The following is a 15,744-nucleotide window of genomic DNA, read 5'->3' as shown; positions in this document are numbered from 1 at the left end:
GGCAAATCTACTTTTTGAGCCTAAGTTATAGAGATGATTGGGGGAAATTTTCAGGTTCTATGAGATAGTCTTGAATAGCTATTTGCAAAACTGGAATTTACTCAGAGATTCTTATTTGATAATTAAATTTGAGCCATGTGCCTGGAAATCTATAAAATTCCTGTCTTCCTATCTGATTGTTTTCAGTTAAGAATGAATCATGTGCACTGATCACCAAAATATGTTGTCACCTTCAAAGTCTGTAGGTGACATATCATTTTTTTTTTACCTTTGTGAAGGTAGTGAAAAGCTTTAACTTATACATGGGACACATACAGAAACTCTGAATTTGGGACAAATTATTGAAATTAACAATTAACCATCTTTGAAGTTATGTCCCCAAAATACAAATACATTCAAATACAGATTTTGAAAGTGTCAAGAAAAATTAGAAAAATATCCTTTACTCAGTATGACTAAGTCTACCTCAGATGCTCCAAGCTATTTTTAAGCAATTGCTCGAAATTTTCAACACTAGAGCTGATACGCTATCTCTGGGTTTCTCACTAATTCCAGCTCTGACTCTTGGCAATATACCCCAGCTTTGATCTGCCTCTGGCTCTTTGGCTTCCGCATTTAGATTTTGTTCTCTCTGGCTTTTACTCATTGCTCTCCTTAATGGATTTTGGCTTCTCTTAACATTCTGGGTTTTCTTACTCTGTATAATCTCAGATAGGCAGACCTTTGCTACCCTCATGCCCCAGCTCACCTCACTATGGCTATTTGGAAGGTATGCCCCTGGGAACTGTCAATGAGACAGCCCAAGCCTTGTCATCTTAGAGTTAGGGCATATAGTTGAACAGTTAAGGTATATATGTTCTTAAACTGTTCAAATAATTGTGTACATGTCCCAATAAGCCATCAGATATTTATGATAATTTCTTTTCATGCAATTTTAGCAAAAATATAAAATAAAAGGCACCTTTCCTATCTCCATGACATTTACAGTCAATGCTTATAATGACATGTAATGTTTTACTTGAATTAATAAATGGGGATACAGTATTTTACAGCACAATCACCCTGAGAGTGATACAGGCTTGCGTGTTGCAGACATACATAATTAAGTGCTAAATTAAGTGACTAATTCAGCAAGGGCTCTAGGACTTCAAGGAGGAAGAGGGGGCTCAATTCCTGTTTGAGTAGTTAGGGAAAGTTTCTTGGATAAAAATGGGCCATAGAGAGTAAATATTATTTAGGTAAGCGGAAAGGAGAAGACAGTGTTCAGAGGAAGGGACTTATTTTGGCAAAATGAAGAAAATGCACGGATGGCATGATGCCTAGAAACATTTCAATGACGTATTCAAGTTTTGCCATACTTTGTGCTCTGATCATTGACAAAGTGTGTTTTTCTTCAAACATAAAAGTAATGTGCTTGAATGACCCACCTTTGTTGGGGGATGTGCTTTTTAACTGTATTTCCTAATAGTGACAATGGCTCTATTCTGCCTCATCCTGTTTTATTCTCACTCAAGAGCATGTGAAACTTATAGAACAAGAACTTGGAAAATTATTTCTAAGTGAACCAAATCAAATATAAGCAAATCAAATGGAGCAAATAACTACTTAACCCCTCCATTTCTTCAGCCTCTCATATGTTCTTTGACCCTTTCCTCTCCCTTGCATCCCACAATCAAATGCTCATCACAAAAATTTTTGCATTCACAGTTATTCTTCAGTCTTCCCTTCACCTCCTTATTCAGGTCCCTTAGACTTCAAACATACACTAGGGTAATCTTCCCTCAACTGGTCTCTGGTATCATTTCTCTCTACGCCACTTCCCAGACAGACTGGTAATTAGCCTATTTAAAAAACACTGCTTTTATTTCAGGATATTTCCTGATCAAAACCCCTACACTGGTTTTCCATCGTCTGAAAATCAGACTCCTCCAGACCGTCGAGCCCTGTTGCATCTCTTGCTAGTTCCCCAAAGGTTGTTACTCAAAAACTCACCGGTGTAGTTTCACGTGCCTTTGTTCCCTTTCCCATTGTGGAGTATTTCCACCTCTCCTTTCGAATTCACTGTGTCCAGTTTCAATATTTACTTCCTTCTTTACTAAGCAAATGGGCCTTTATAGATCCTACTGACTGGCTGACTCCTTTTCTGATCAATCTGTGTACAGAACTTTCTTCCATTATGTCCAATATTGAATTACAACTTATGTGGCACCTACAATTGATCCATCTCGTATTGTATTGTCATTTTATATTCTTCCATATTAGCTGGTTGTTCCAATTAACAGATAAACTCTTTGAAGATGGTGATGGATTTTTCATTACCCCTCCCCCACAAAGTAGCCCTATTATGGCATTTATAAGTCCTGGATGTACACTCTGTTTGTTTTTTAAGTTTTAAAGGTCATGTTTCTCACTGGTAATAGGAAAAGAAAAACAGGAAGGATTGAGGGAGATATGCTTTTCATAGACTAGATGCTCAATTTTTCAGCATTTCTTCAGGAAGTCCATGCTATTCAACTGTTGCATTCACCTTGGTCTCTTGCATAGCGTTTCAGCAGTTAATAACAAAATCTAACACTTATCAGGTAGTTCCTACATGCGAGACATTATACCAAGTGTTTTACATGAATTCTCTCATTTACCATTCATGCTATTTCTATGAGATAGACATTATTGTACACAGTTTGCTGAGGAAGAACTAGAAGCTTTCAGATCAGTATCAGAACAAGTAGATAGTAAGATCAAGATTTTCTTTCAGCTGGACTAAATGCTTTTTTCTTTCTTTCCCACATTTCTCTTCCTAAAGATGATTCCTCAATGAACTAAAGTGGAATTCAAGAAGTTCCGTAAAGCTGAAATATAATGTGAATGATAGGGAAGAATATTTTTCTTTTTGGAGTAAAGCATGAGTCCTTGATTACACAAGGTGACAGGAGGGAGATGAAAAGCTGGTCCTTAAATCAGTGTAAGCATTTGTCCTGATCAGGTAGAATATTGAAAGGTGATTGGCTTTTATAGCTAGACATGACATTTGCTGGTGCATTGATCTGTTACTTTCAAGAATAAATAGTTGTTATTTCCCTGCTCTTAGCCATAAGATTATTGATTTCCATGGAAGATGTGGGAAGACACGGGATGTAGAATGTAGATGATTAGAAATGGAACTATCTGAAAGAATGAAACATTTTAGAAAACTGATGGAACAAAAAAGATTTTTATTATCCTGCTTCTTCTTATTCTGTCACCATGAACTTTTCCCCCTGTAAAGGAATCTATCTTCCCAAGTGGAGAAAAATGATTTTTAAAAAGATAAGCCTGAAAAAATTAATTTAAACTTAGCCATATTAGGGTGGCATTAAGGCACTCCCGGGTATATTTTATTGGTCCATTAATATAGGCCCCGAGTGGTTGAATACACCTAAGGCATGTACTGTATTAATGAACCAATAAAACATGCCCTGGAGTGCCTTAATGATATATTACAACCATTTCTATTACATACATAAATGCACTATTTGCTGGCTGTCTTGCATAGTTTTAAAGAAAATCTTCAATTAACCAAAAATATTGCATCAAGAACTCTCACCCACAATAAAAAAAGAGCAACAAAAATCCTGTAATTAACTTACTGGGCTAGTTACCCATGAGGTGATTCTGGATTGATTTAATCTTTGGAGCTTTTTTTTACTCCATGACTTAGGAAGAACTAATTCTTGGGATTTAAAATGGGGTACTTTTAGGAAAGGAAACAGATGAAAGCTGACAGAATTCATGCTTTCCTTTCTAACTTCAAACATCTCACCCTGGCTTGTGGTTATAAAATTAAATAGGTTTTAATGACTGGATCCAAATGTTAGCTTTCTGTGTTCACATTGAAAGAATATTTTTCGGGCATTTGAGGATTTTTTTTTTTTTTTTTTTTTTTTTTTTTTTTTTTTTTGCAGAGCAATAAGGAATGCCACACACTCATAGGCAAACATGATAGGATTGCAAACAATACGTGGGATCTGGTAAAATGTCTTCTCCTGACCAACGTGCTATCCACTTATTTAATTCAATGTTAGCTCTGCTGTTTTTTCAGTGGAGCCATCAACCGGACACATTTCTATGAGTGGGAGAAGCTGAAAGAGGGAATGGAGAGGAGGAGATAGAATGATGATGATGATGGAGATGACTTGTTTAGAGATTATTAGACACGAGACCACATTTTAATTATTTTTATATCTATTATCTTTAGAGCAACCCAATGAGGGAGCTACTGTTCAATTTGTTGCAAAGTAAAAACAGAAACTTACACCAGTAGAGCTTGGGTTTGACTCAGGCCATTTGAATCCAAAGCCCATACTCAAGTGGGTAAAGTTTGGTGAGAAAAACAGAATGAGTAAGTTAATGCTTTCTTTGAATTGAAGGCACCTTTAGAGTAGGAATCATTTCTAAACTCTACGCACCAATGTTCCATTTTACATCACATTCTTTCTCTCAACTCCCTCTTTAGAGGGGCATACTGGTAGTGGAGAGAGAGCTGGTAGACATGAAGGAGCCTCTTAGCAGTGACTTCAAGGATGCAAAGTGACTTGCATAGAGCAGTGATCTAAGACCTGGTAGGAATGGGCATATTGCAATATTGTTAGATACCAATGGAGAGAAAGAAGATAAGGTGGAAATCTCTCAACATCTGACCATAATGAGAAGGTGATAGTTAAAGCCAGACATCCTCCCATCCTCACTGATGCTGTGATACTAAGTAGATCCCCTGACACTGAGATGCCACCCCTGGGATAATGAGTTAGTAGAGAAAACCTTCAGGTTAGTCATAGATGGAGAAAATACTGCACTGACTGATTAATCCTGAATTTAACCATGGGACTGACTGGTGGTAGATGATAGTAATCAGTTGTTAAAGAATATATAAAATGAAAGATAAATTTGTGTGTGCATGCTTGAGATTACTATACTCAGTTGTTTTATTCATGACATTTTAATTGCTACAGATTTGCAACCTAAGAGAACCTGACCATGATATGTTTTAAAAAGTCACTGAAGTGACTGTAGTTATTGTTTGTTGCAGAGTCATAGGTTAGGCATCAAGTCTTCATAAAACTGGCCTTTTTGAGGAATTACATTTGAGCTTAATTTCTTCTTTAAAAAGATCTATAAAACACTAGAAATCATTATGTTTTCAAATTTCAAAGCCAGTTTCCCCAGCTGGATTTTACAGTCTTGGAAAACAGTTGATGCTGGGTCTTCTCTGACTCCTTTTGATTTTTACTCATAGTTTATATTTGCCTTGTATCTTTTGCATTCAAGTAATATAATTCTATTGGCTTCTTTTATGGAAGGGCTTAATCCATGTGTTGAAATATATACTGAAATGTTGTTCACTCAATCATTAGAACACAAGAAAGTTGGTAAAATAAGCCTTCTGCCTTAAAAATTTTTTAAAAATCTACCAAACAAGCTATATAACAACACTTTAAAAAATCCTACAAATATTGAGAAATGATAAATCCCTCTTTATTTAAGATATTACTGAAGATTACTTTTTAAAGACAATTAGGCTGGTGTTATTTATAATGAAATAGTAATTTAGTACCAGATAGTAAATGCACCATACAACTTTATTAGATAAATCCCTGCACCATGCAAGGTCAATGAGTTTGTTAGGTGACTCATGTGTTGGTTTATGTTCAGTTTGGGAACCAGGACATAAGCTCTTCTGCAACGTTGGTTGGATGAGTCAGCTCAATGTGGTCAGTATTTTATAATAAAGCAGCATCAACATGTAGAACATAATAGTGACAGCTGGACATTTGCAGTGAGTAATTTAATGGATGTATAATCTCACTGTTCTTACTTTAAAAAATTTTAATGCTGGTTTTGCTGATGGAGGCATCTTTGCTGACTCTAATAACAGCAACCTAAGTAGCTTTAAACATTTCTGAAGTGCTTTCTCAGGCAATATATCTTGTTGGATACTCCCTATGCCTTAAGTCATAGATGTGGACCATATAATTCTCATTTTCAGGTAAGGAAATAGTTACTCAGAGAAAACAAGTGGTTTACTTAAGGTAATTCACTTGCTAAGTGGCAAGTTAGGTCCAGGTCATCATATGTGTACTCAAGTTTCTTTGTCATTCTCTTCCCCACACCAACACTTGAATATCAGCAGGTCAAGGCAGTGGGTCCAGAGGCCAAGGTGGTAGGTTGGGCAAAAATGCTGAGAGGCAAGCAAAGGAGAGGAAAAACTGTTGAAATAATGAGCCAAATCTATGTTTGGGTCATAGATATTGCCTTTTAACTTTGTATAACACCATAAGATAAACTGGAAATGCTTCTGAGTTAATGAGTTTTACACAGCAGAAATTCAACAGAATCTAGAATCAAAATGCAGCTATGATTTCAAGATCAGATGGAATTACTAGCCTCAACACTTTCAAAAAACTTTAGATATCCTGGAATTCTCATTCAAAAAATATAGATTCTACCTATTGACATAAAAGTGGATGATGACCCACACTAACAGAAGTAGGAGGTCATCATGGGACAAAGGGGAGCACATTTGACAAAGTGTTAGGTTTGAGTTTAGCACCAAATTCTGCTGCCTCACTTGGGCAAATCATTTAGCTTCTTTGTGGCTTAATCTTTTCAGTTGAAAAATCGGAATAACAAATCCTATCTCATAGAAATGTTGTGAGGATTAGCTTATAAATTACAGGAGTTATTCAACATTGCATAGATTTTAGGAAATCAATGAATCTTCCATAATTGCAGTGTATTAGTATATGTATATAGGCCCATGAACTTAGTTCTAGGGGGAGTGCTCTTCATTGGCATTAGATTCTCAGGTCTGTTAGATGAACCCCCATTGTATGTGAAAAAGATCTTAAATTGTGAAACACTATATAAATAGTAGGATTCAAAGATAAGAAGCTATCCTCAGGAGGGAAAAACAGAATGGTAATCTTCAGTAGGAAAAAAAATGTCCATTTGTCTTTAACAAACTCGGGCTGGAATTCTATAAGAGGATTTGGTAAGTCTAATTTACATGCAACATAAATTACCTGTAATGGCAAAATTACTTTCACTTATAATAATTTTAAATATAGACTTGTTGAACAGTGCTTTTGAACATATTCCATAGATGATAATCTCTAACTTGCTAGTTTCTCTTTCTTCTTGAAATTGTAATGCATATATTTGAGATCCTTTTATAATTTTCCTTAGGTGATGTTGTTGAACACTTAAGTGTGGGGTAAAACAAGTGTTCCCTGGCTCCAAGGTGTTAAATAATCTGTTCACCTCTTACCTTGACTTAATGAATTGCTTTATATGAATTGATTTATAACATACTTGAAACATGTCAGTCCTTACCTTCTACCAAGGTCCAGTAATTGGAATTACTAATCAATTCTCAATAAACATTACTTTTACGGAGATTGTCTTTTCAACACATTAAGCAAAAATAAACTCACCCTGGGGTAGAGTTGAGGGAGGTAACATGTGGAAGAAGAAATAATATCAAAGTTCTCACATTAGAAAACTTCCCTAAAGTACTAAAGAATCAGTACTGCATTTAAAAAATAGGTTGAGGTTAATCAGTGGAGCAATAGATATGTAACTTGGATGGTGCTATTGCTCTCTCAGATATAAAGACATCATTGTCTGGGGAAAGAGTTCTATTGCATAAATAATGTTGAGATGACAGTGGAATTTAGATCTCCCAAGCTCTTCCTTGATTTTGGCAAGGTTGAATGTAGTGGAAACCACAGTTGTTCAGGAAGAATGCCATCATGATGTGATGTTTTATTATAGAAAAACAAAACCAGATGGTATAGGTTAGAATAATGTATCAGTTGATGTCCCAGCAGGAAATAGATGATTCATTCCAAAGAATATTTCAAGGAGTATTTAATAAAGGGGCCATTTGTGAAAATGTAGGTGGGATATAGGAGAACCATCAAGGAGAAGTATCCCAACACTAGTCAGCCAGCCTATTTCCACCCTGAAGGAAGTAAAGGCCTGAAGAGGTAAATTACCTGGAAGGAGAGGGACATAAAGGGACCACCTTGTGAAAGGCCATGATTTTTACCTGGGGAAACATTGACTCAGAGTGACCCCACAGAGAGGGAGTTAAGGGATTATGAATACCGTCTTCCCAGTCTCCTCCTTCCCTCTAATCTCCTGCCAGGTCTCTAGTGGTTGAACTCAGGCAGAAGCCAGAGGGCAAGACAGCTCATTGGTATGTTCTTTACAGGCTGGCTTCCTGCAGCAGAGGAGGGCGGAGAGTTTAACTCTAGGGGCGAATGGAAGATATCCGTTACAGGGGCAAAATCTCCCCAAATTTGGTGGTTTACAATTCCAAAGTCTTCTCACTCAGGCCGGATGTTCAATGTTTGCTCTATTCACTATGGACTTTGTCCGGGGAAGAACACACGGTTAGAAGTTAAGTTAGAAGCAGCTAAGCGTTAAGTAATTGAACCTCCTTTCCTATCAGCATTCCTGGTGGTATTCAGGGAACATTATCAGTTAACCTTCTATCTAGGACTTATTCCCCCCAGAAGGCTTTGCCTTTCATGATTTAGATAAAATGAACAATAGTTTCTCACTACCAAATTATTAGCAAACTAGCATCATACTGTATATTCAAAATAAACTCAGTATCCAGCTTCCAAAACAACTCAAAACAAAATAAGTTTTCCTTAGTGTAGATGAGATTACCATCGCCTTGCTCCTCACCGGTTCTGTATTAATTTGGCTTGACTTCCAGTTGCTGGCAACTGTTTCCCTTTGCCTGAGGGCTTTCTCAGGCCCTTGGAGCCTGCTCTGCCTGGGCATGCAGCAGCCTCAGAGTACTGGGAAGACACTGCCTTTAAAGGAGCAGTCCTCAGCAAGACTCAGGAGCTCCCTCATCCATGGATGGGATGGCAGTGAGGTGCACATTCTAGAGGATCTCTTACAATCTCCAAGGCCATAAGACTGTAATCATTCAAAGCAAATTGCTTAATAAAGCCCCTTTTATTGTCTTCATTCCTTTTCTTTTCTTACTTTCCCTTTCTCTTACAGGGTCTCTTGGGTTTACCTTCCAAATAAACTCTGAGGACTCAAATCTTTATCTCAGGGTCTGCTTCTGGGGCAGGTAATGGGAGGGGACATAAAGGTAGTGGACTATTTCTTCAGTACAGGCTTCCTTTTACTTATACTGAATTGTGGGACCTGGAAGGGCATTAGGAAGTCTTTGGGCAAGTATCATTGGTAGGTAAGGAGGCTATAGGCAGAGACAAGCAAAGTAGCCTAAAGTAATTTAATGGATACCTTGATTATAAAGCCTTTCACTAAAGAGTATGTGAAAATATTGCAGATCTTAAGACTTGGAAATTCCTGATATTAGACATAATTTAGAATATTAAAAAGTAAAATTATCAAATGTCTTGGAAGATAAGCTAAATGTAAAATATATTTTTGAGTAATCACTATATATATTTGTATATATAATATATACTTATATATATTATTTATATGTTTATTAATATATAAAAATAAATAAATATATAAAAAACAAATCTTTTAAAAAGATTTCATGCTTTGCTTTAATTGTTTAATCTATAAAAACTGCCAGTGATTTGTTAGATGGCTGAATTTGTTACAAATCTTGTCTCCCCCACTTTAGCCAATGTGCATGGTGGAATAGAGACAGGATGACTGTAATAAATTCAGAAAACAGAAAATTGCATTATACATAGTAATAGCTATCCATGGTAATGATGAAATCCTTTTGGACAGCTGTTATGAAGTCCTGGCTGTGAGGGACATTCCTTGCTTAGAACTTGATCTTGTTCTCAGAGAGGAGCTTCCCTGTCCAATGTGGTCTCAGGTTCTACCATCTAGGGGTTCTTGCTGGTCCATGATGTGGCATGGCCACATTTGTAGTGGGAGTTGAGGGCTCTAGAGTTTTTGTCCTTGTACTTCCTGTCTGTATGAGTTTGGTGGCTTACAAGTTGCCTTAATGCTCAGTCAAGGGCTTTAAAAAAAGTATAGCTTCTATTGTCACTATATTATCAGACATGATCATTCAGAGAAGAAAAGGAACCTACGTCTAGGCTTAAACTCCAAACCTCACCAAGAGACAAAAACAAATCCAACAATAATAATATTCCCATCATGAATACTTTTATGTCCAGCAATGTTTCTGCCTTGCAGGTGGGGGGGGGGGCAATGGAAGAAAGGTTTAAAGATACTCACAAATAAACATCATTTATATTGATTTACAGTAAAAGATAAGTGACATACATTTTGGTCAATAAGAGATTCAAAATCATTTAATCAAGATTTTGTCATATAGGTGATATGTATAAATAAACATTAACTTCTAAATTTCAAAGGATTTCAGGGTAAGAATTTTTTCAAAAAACCACATCAATAAACTAATTAACAAATAAATATAAAACTAATCAGCCAAAATCTTTTAAGTTTTAACTCATAGCTGTTTTGGCCATATGACTTCCTTTAATATTACTAAGATTTTCATCTCTTTGCTTGTAGTTAGTTCAATATGCTGATAGTCACAACTAAAATTCTTTGTTAGACCTAATTCTTAAGTCTGATACCAGTCAGCCAGGCATGTTGGGGGTCGGTGCTCAAGCAAAATTTGAGTGGAGGCTAGGCATCAGTCGCCATCTGATGATGGGAAGTCTCTGCCTTGCAAACCCGCCTTACTTCAGAAATGGCTCCCAGCAATTTATTTTATAGAAATTTTAAGTAATCAAAGGTACAGATAACTAGCAATACAGATCTTCAAATCAGTGTGATTTGCCATCATTATCGCAATGACAGATGTAGCTATTTTGTTAGGATAGATGATGAGAGGGTAATTACTTATTCAAGAGGTATTATATTTCATGGGTTTACGTTCATATAGACAAGCTATTTTCTAGAACTTTTGAGAAATTTCAAATTAAATAGTGTACACCTTATCATTCATAGTTACCATAATTAAGTAGTCTGTATTAAGATATAACTATCCTGCATCAATTTCTAGGTTCTCATTGTACATTTCAACATATGGATCAAATTTCTTATAAAGAATAAAGTTTTCTTGAATCATAATTTTAGTAATTATTAATTCCATTGTTTTGATTTTCTTCAACAAGACCTCCAATTATCCTCTTGCCAGGTCTTCTTTGTCCTATGTCTATCTCTCAAATTATTTTTAATCTCTTTGTTTACTTTTTTAAATTCTTGGTTTTTTTCTTTTTCTTTTTCTAACATTGCTTTCTGAGTTGTCTCTTTACTCTTATATTACTTTCAATTGAATCTTTATTTCTAAACCTATTACTTTTATTTCTAATTCTTTTATGTGATCTTTCTGTTCTCATTCCTTAATATATATGTATGTATTTATTTAAAGTTATTTATTCTACATATTTATTTAATATGGGAGTGGTTATAATTCATTTCTGTTGTTCATATTGGAGTGAGTTGGGTACTTCTATACTTCAAGGAAGAGATTCTAGTGTAGGGTGTAGGAGAGGGTCAAGCTAAATTTTCTAGTATTTGTTTCTTCTTTTGTACCCCTCCCTTCTTTTGTATCCTGTTTTTGGTGTAGAGTATTAAAAAATATAGCCACCTGGGTGGCTCAGTAGGCTGAGTGTCTGGCTTCAGCTCAGGTCATGATCTCACCATTCGTGGGTTCGAGCCCCGTGTCAGGCTCTGTGCTGACCGCTGGCTCAGAACCTGGATCCTGCTTCAGATTCTGTGTCTCCCTCTCTCTCTGACCCTCCCATGCTCATGCTGTCTCTCTCTGTCTCTCAAAAATAAATAAAAAGCATAAAAAATTAAAAAAATATATAGTCTTTCCATATAGCCAAGTATCCAGTATTTTCTGATACCTACCTGGTGCCCTCTGCATTTATATCTGAATTTTCTCTTCTTCTTTATTCCCTTAGTTTCTGAGGGAATAGTAAGTTTATGTTCATTCCAGGACATTTTACCTCAGTCCAGGGTTCTATTTTTTTTTTTTTTACTGAGTATTTCTAATATTCCTGAGAAAAGTATTTTAAAACAAAGATGATAACAAAAGACAAAGAAGGGCATTACACAGTGATAAAAGGGTCAATCCCACAAGAGGATATCACTTTGGTAAACACTTATACACCCAAAATAAGAGAACCTAAACATATAAAGCATATATTAACAGAAATAAAAGGAGAGATAGATAGCAATAATAGTAGGGAACTTTAATATGCCACTTACATCAACGGATACATTATCAAAATATAAAATAATGAATCAGTGAATTTCACTAACATATTAGACCAGATGGACTAAATATATACAGAACATTCCACCCCAAGACAGCAGAATACACATTTTTTGAAAAGCACACATGGAACATTCTCCCAGGTAGATCACTTGTCAGGCCACAAAACAAGTCTCAAGAAATTAAAAAAAATTGAAATCAAGTCAAATATCTTTCCAACCATAAGGGCATGAAACTAAAAATCAATTACCAGAAAAAAAAAACTGGAAGAAAATCCCCAGGGATATGTGGAGAGAAGAACATATTACTAAACAATCAATGGGTCAATAAAAAAATCAAAGAAGAAATAAAAAATATTTTCATATAAATGAAAATTGGAAACAACATTCCAAAATCTTTAGGACACAGCAAAAGCACTCTTAACAGGGATGTTCATGGCAATACAGGAACATTTTAAGGAAAAAATATCTCAAGTAAATAATTTAGCTTTATACCTGAAGAAACTAGAAAAAGAGCAAAGTCCAAAGTTAGAAACTAGGAAGTAATAAAGACCAGGATAGAAATGAATAGAGACTGGAAAGAAAAACTAATACAAAAGATCAATGAAGCTAAGAACTGCTTCTTTGATTGTCTGAAAATTCAACAAGCTTCTAGCCAGAATCATCAAGAAAAAAAAAAGAGATGGCTCAAATAAATAAAATAAAAAATGATGCGCGGCCTGGGTGGTTCAGTGAGTTAAGCGTCTGACTTCAGCTCAGTTCATGATCTCACAACTCATGAGTTTGAGCCCCGCGTAGGGCTTTGTGCTGACACCTCAGAGCGTGGAGTCTGCTTTGGATTCTGTGTCTCCTTCTTTCTCTGCCTTGTCTCCACCTCACACACTGTCTCTGTCACTCAATAATAAATAAACATTAAAAAAATGAAATATAAATAAAAAGAATGAAAGAAATTATAGTTAATACCACAGCAATATAAAGGATCATGAGAATGCTATAAACCGTTACATGCCAACAAATTAGACAACTTAGAAGAAATGGATACTTTTCTAGAAGCATATAATCTTCTGAGACTGAAATCATGAAGAAATAGAAAATCTCCACTAATCAATTAACAGTAATGGAATTGAGTCAGTAGTTTAAAAAGTCACAACCAACAGAAGTCCACTTTTAGATGGCTTCAGAGGTTAATTCTACTGTATTTTTAAAGAAGTGTTAATATCTACCCTCCTCAAATTATCTCCAAAAATTGAAGATGAAAGAACACTTTTGAACTTATTTTATAGGGTCAGTGCTTCCCTGATACCAAGACTAGGCAGAGAGATTAAAAAAAAATAAATAAAAGAATAAAAGAAAAAGAAAAAGAAAAAAAGAAAGCTAAAGGCCAGTGTTACTAATGAATATAGATGCAAAAATCCTCAACAATACTTATTAGCAAACAAAATTTGACAATATATTAAAAGGATCATATACCATGAAGAGGGATCCATTAAAGAGATTCACGGATGATTTGACATCACAAATCAAACACCATGGTACACCCCATAAACAAAACAAAGGATACAATTCTTATGGTCATCTCAATAGTGGCAGAAAATGCATTTGACAAAATTCAACTTCCATTTATGATAAAAACTCTCAAAAAATTTATGTAGAGGAATACAGCTCAACAAGGTAAAAGCCATATATGACAAACCCACAGCTAACATCATACTCAAAGGTGAAAAGCTGAAGGTTTTTTCCTCTAAGATTAGAAACAAGACAAGGATGCCACTTTTATTCTACATGACATAAGAACAAGACACAGATGCTCACTATTGCCACTTTTATTTAACATAGAATTGGAAGTCCATATAATAATGAATGAAATCTTGCTATTCATGACAACATGGATGGACCTAAAGTGCTATGCTAAATGAAATAAGTCAGAAAAAGATAAATACCATGTGATTCACTTATATATGGAATCCAAAATAAAAACAAAACAAAATTAAAAAGAAAACACACCAAAAAACCCCAGAAACAGACTCACAGATACAGAAAACAATCTAGTGGTTGCCAAAGGGAAGTTGGGTATGGATGGGTAAAATAGGTGAAGAAAATGAAGAGAGATAAATTTCCAGTTATAAAATCAGTAAGTCACAGATATATAACATACAGCATAGGGAATAAAGACAATAATACTTTAATAATTTTGTATAGTGACAGAAGGTAACTAGAACTATTAAGGTGATCATTTCATAATGTAAAAAATGCTTATAATCACTATACTGTATACATGAAACTAATGTAATATTGTATAAGTATAATTCAATAAAATATAAGTTAGAAATGTAGACACTTTCTACTCAAATTTATTTACTTCCAATTTACACATTGATTAGTAACAGAGCAAAAATTTGTGCTCACATTCACTTTGCTATATTATTCATTGATTATTCAAACAATTTCTAAGCTAATGAGCTACACTGATCATTGGCCGGGTGCTGGCTATAAAAGACAATAAAATTTGTTTTTAATTTTTAGGGCCTTGTAGTCTTTTTGAAAAGACAAGATCACACAAGCAAACTTTTAACGGAATCAACAGTTACAAAGAAAATGGAACTGAAGTTAAAAGGATAAAATAACCACATGAAATGTTTCAAGCCTGCTTGGAAGAGGCAACATTTGAATTGAGTCTTTAAAAAGACTAGGTGAAAGAGTAGGTGAATATAAGAAAGGACCTTCCAGAAGAGATAGTATGCTTATTATTATAATAGGTTGATTGTGCTTAGGAAATGGTGATGACTTTAGTAAAACGACTTTACAGGCATGTTGATGGCTTGGAGGAAGTGAACAAGAGTTTACATGGAGTTGGCAGAGGAACACGAGGCTAGAACCAAGGTAGAAGGGCCTTCAGAGATAAAATAAGAGGGGAGGAGCCAAGATGGCAGAGTGGAAGAGAGCTCTGTAAACTTCGTCTGCCCCATCGATCAAACTGAGAAGGACATTACTCTCATCTGCAAGAGCGGAAGAAGAAAATATGGACTCCAGAAGGAAGAGAACCTGAAGGATACCTGAGTGAGTGAGTGCGAACTGGGGAGATTGGAAAACGGGCCAGCCCGGGACGGGCAGGGGAGGTGGCAGCCCCAGCCCAATGTGGGGCAAGCTCGCGGAGCCCGAGAGACAAAGGGAAGAGACAGAGAGACTGAACACGCTCATAGTACTGTCTCTGGGGAAGAGGTAAAGAACGCTTAACTGCGCTTGGAGAAGCTCACTCCATAGATAACTGCTGGGTACCCTAAATCCCAAACCCAGTTGGTGCAAGGAAGAAATAGCTTCCAGCCCAGTGCCATCTTGGGAAGGAGTCGGCCACCACTGCAGTGGCGGTGTCAGGGGTGCTCACTTCGACCTCGGTTTTAGGAGTGGGAGCACGCACCTCATTTCCACGGTGCATCTTGCCCCCAGCATTGGCCGCACGAACCCTGAATCCTGGGTGCCAACAGGGGGAAAAAA

Source organism: Suricata suricatta, chromosome 7 (genome assembly GCF_006229205.1).
Source record: "Suricata suricatta isolate VVHF042 chromosome 7, meerkat_22Aug2017_6uvM2_HiC, whole genome shotgun sequence".
Lineage (NCBI taxonomy): Eukaryota > Metazoa > Chordata > Mammalia > Carnivora > Herpestidae > Suricata > Suricata suricatta.
Note: the sequence above shows the minus strand (reverse complement) of the source record.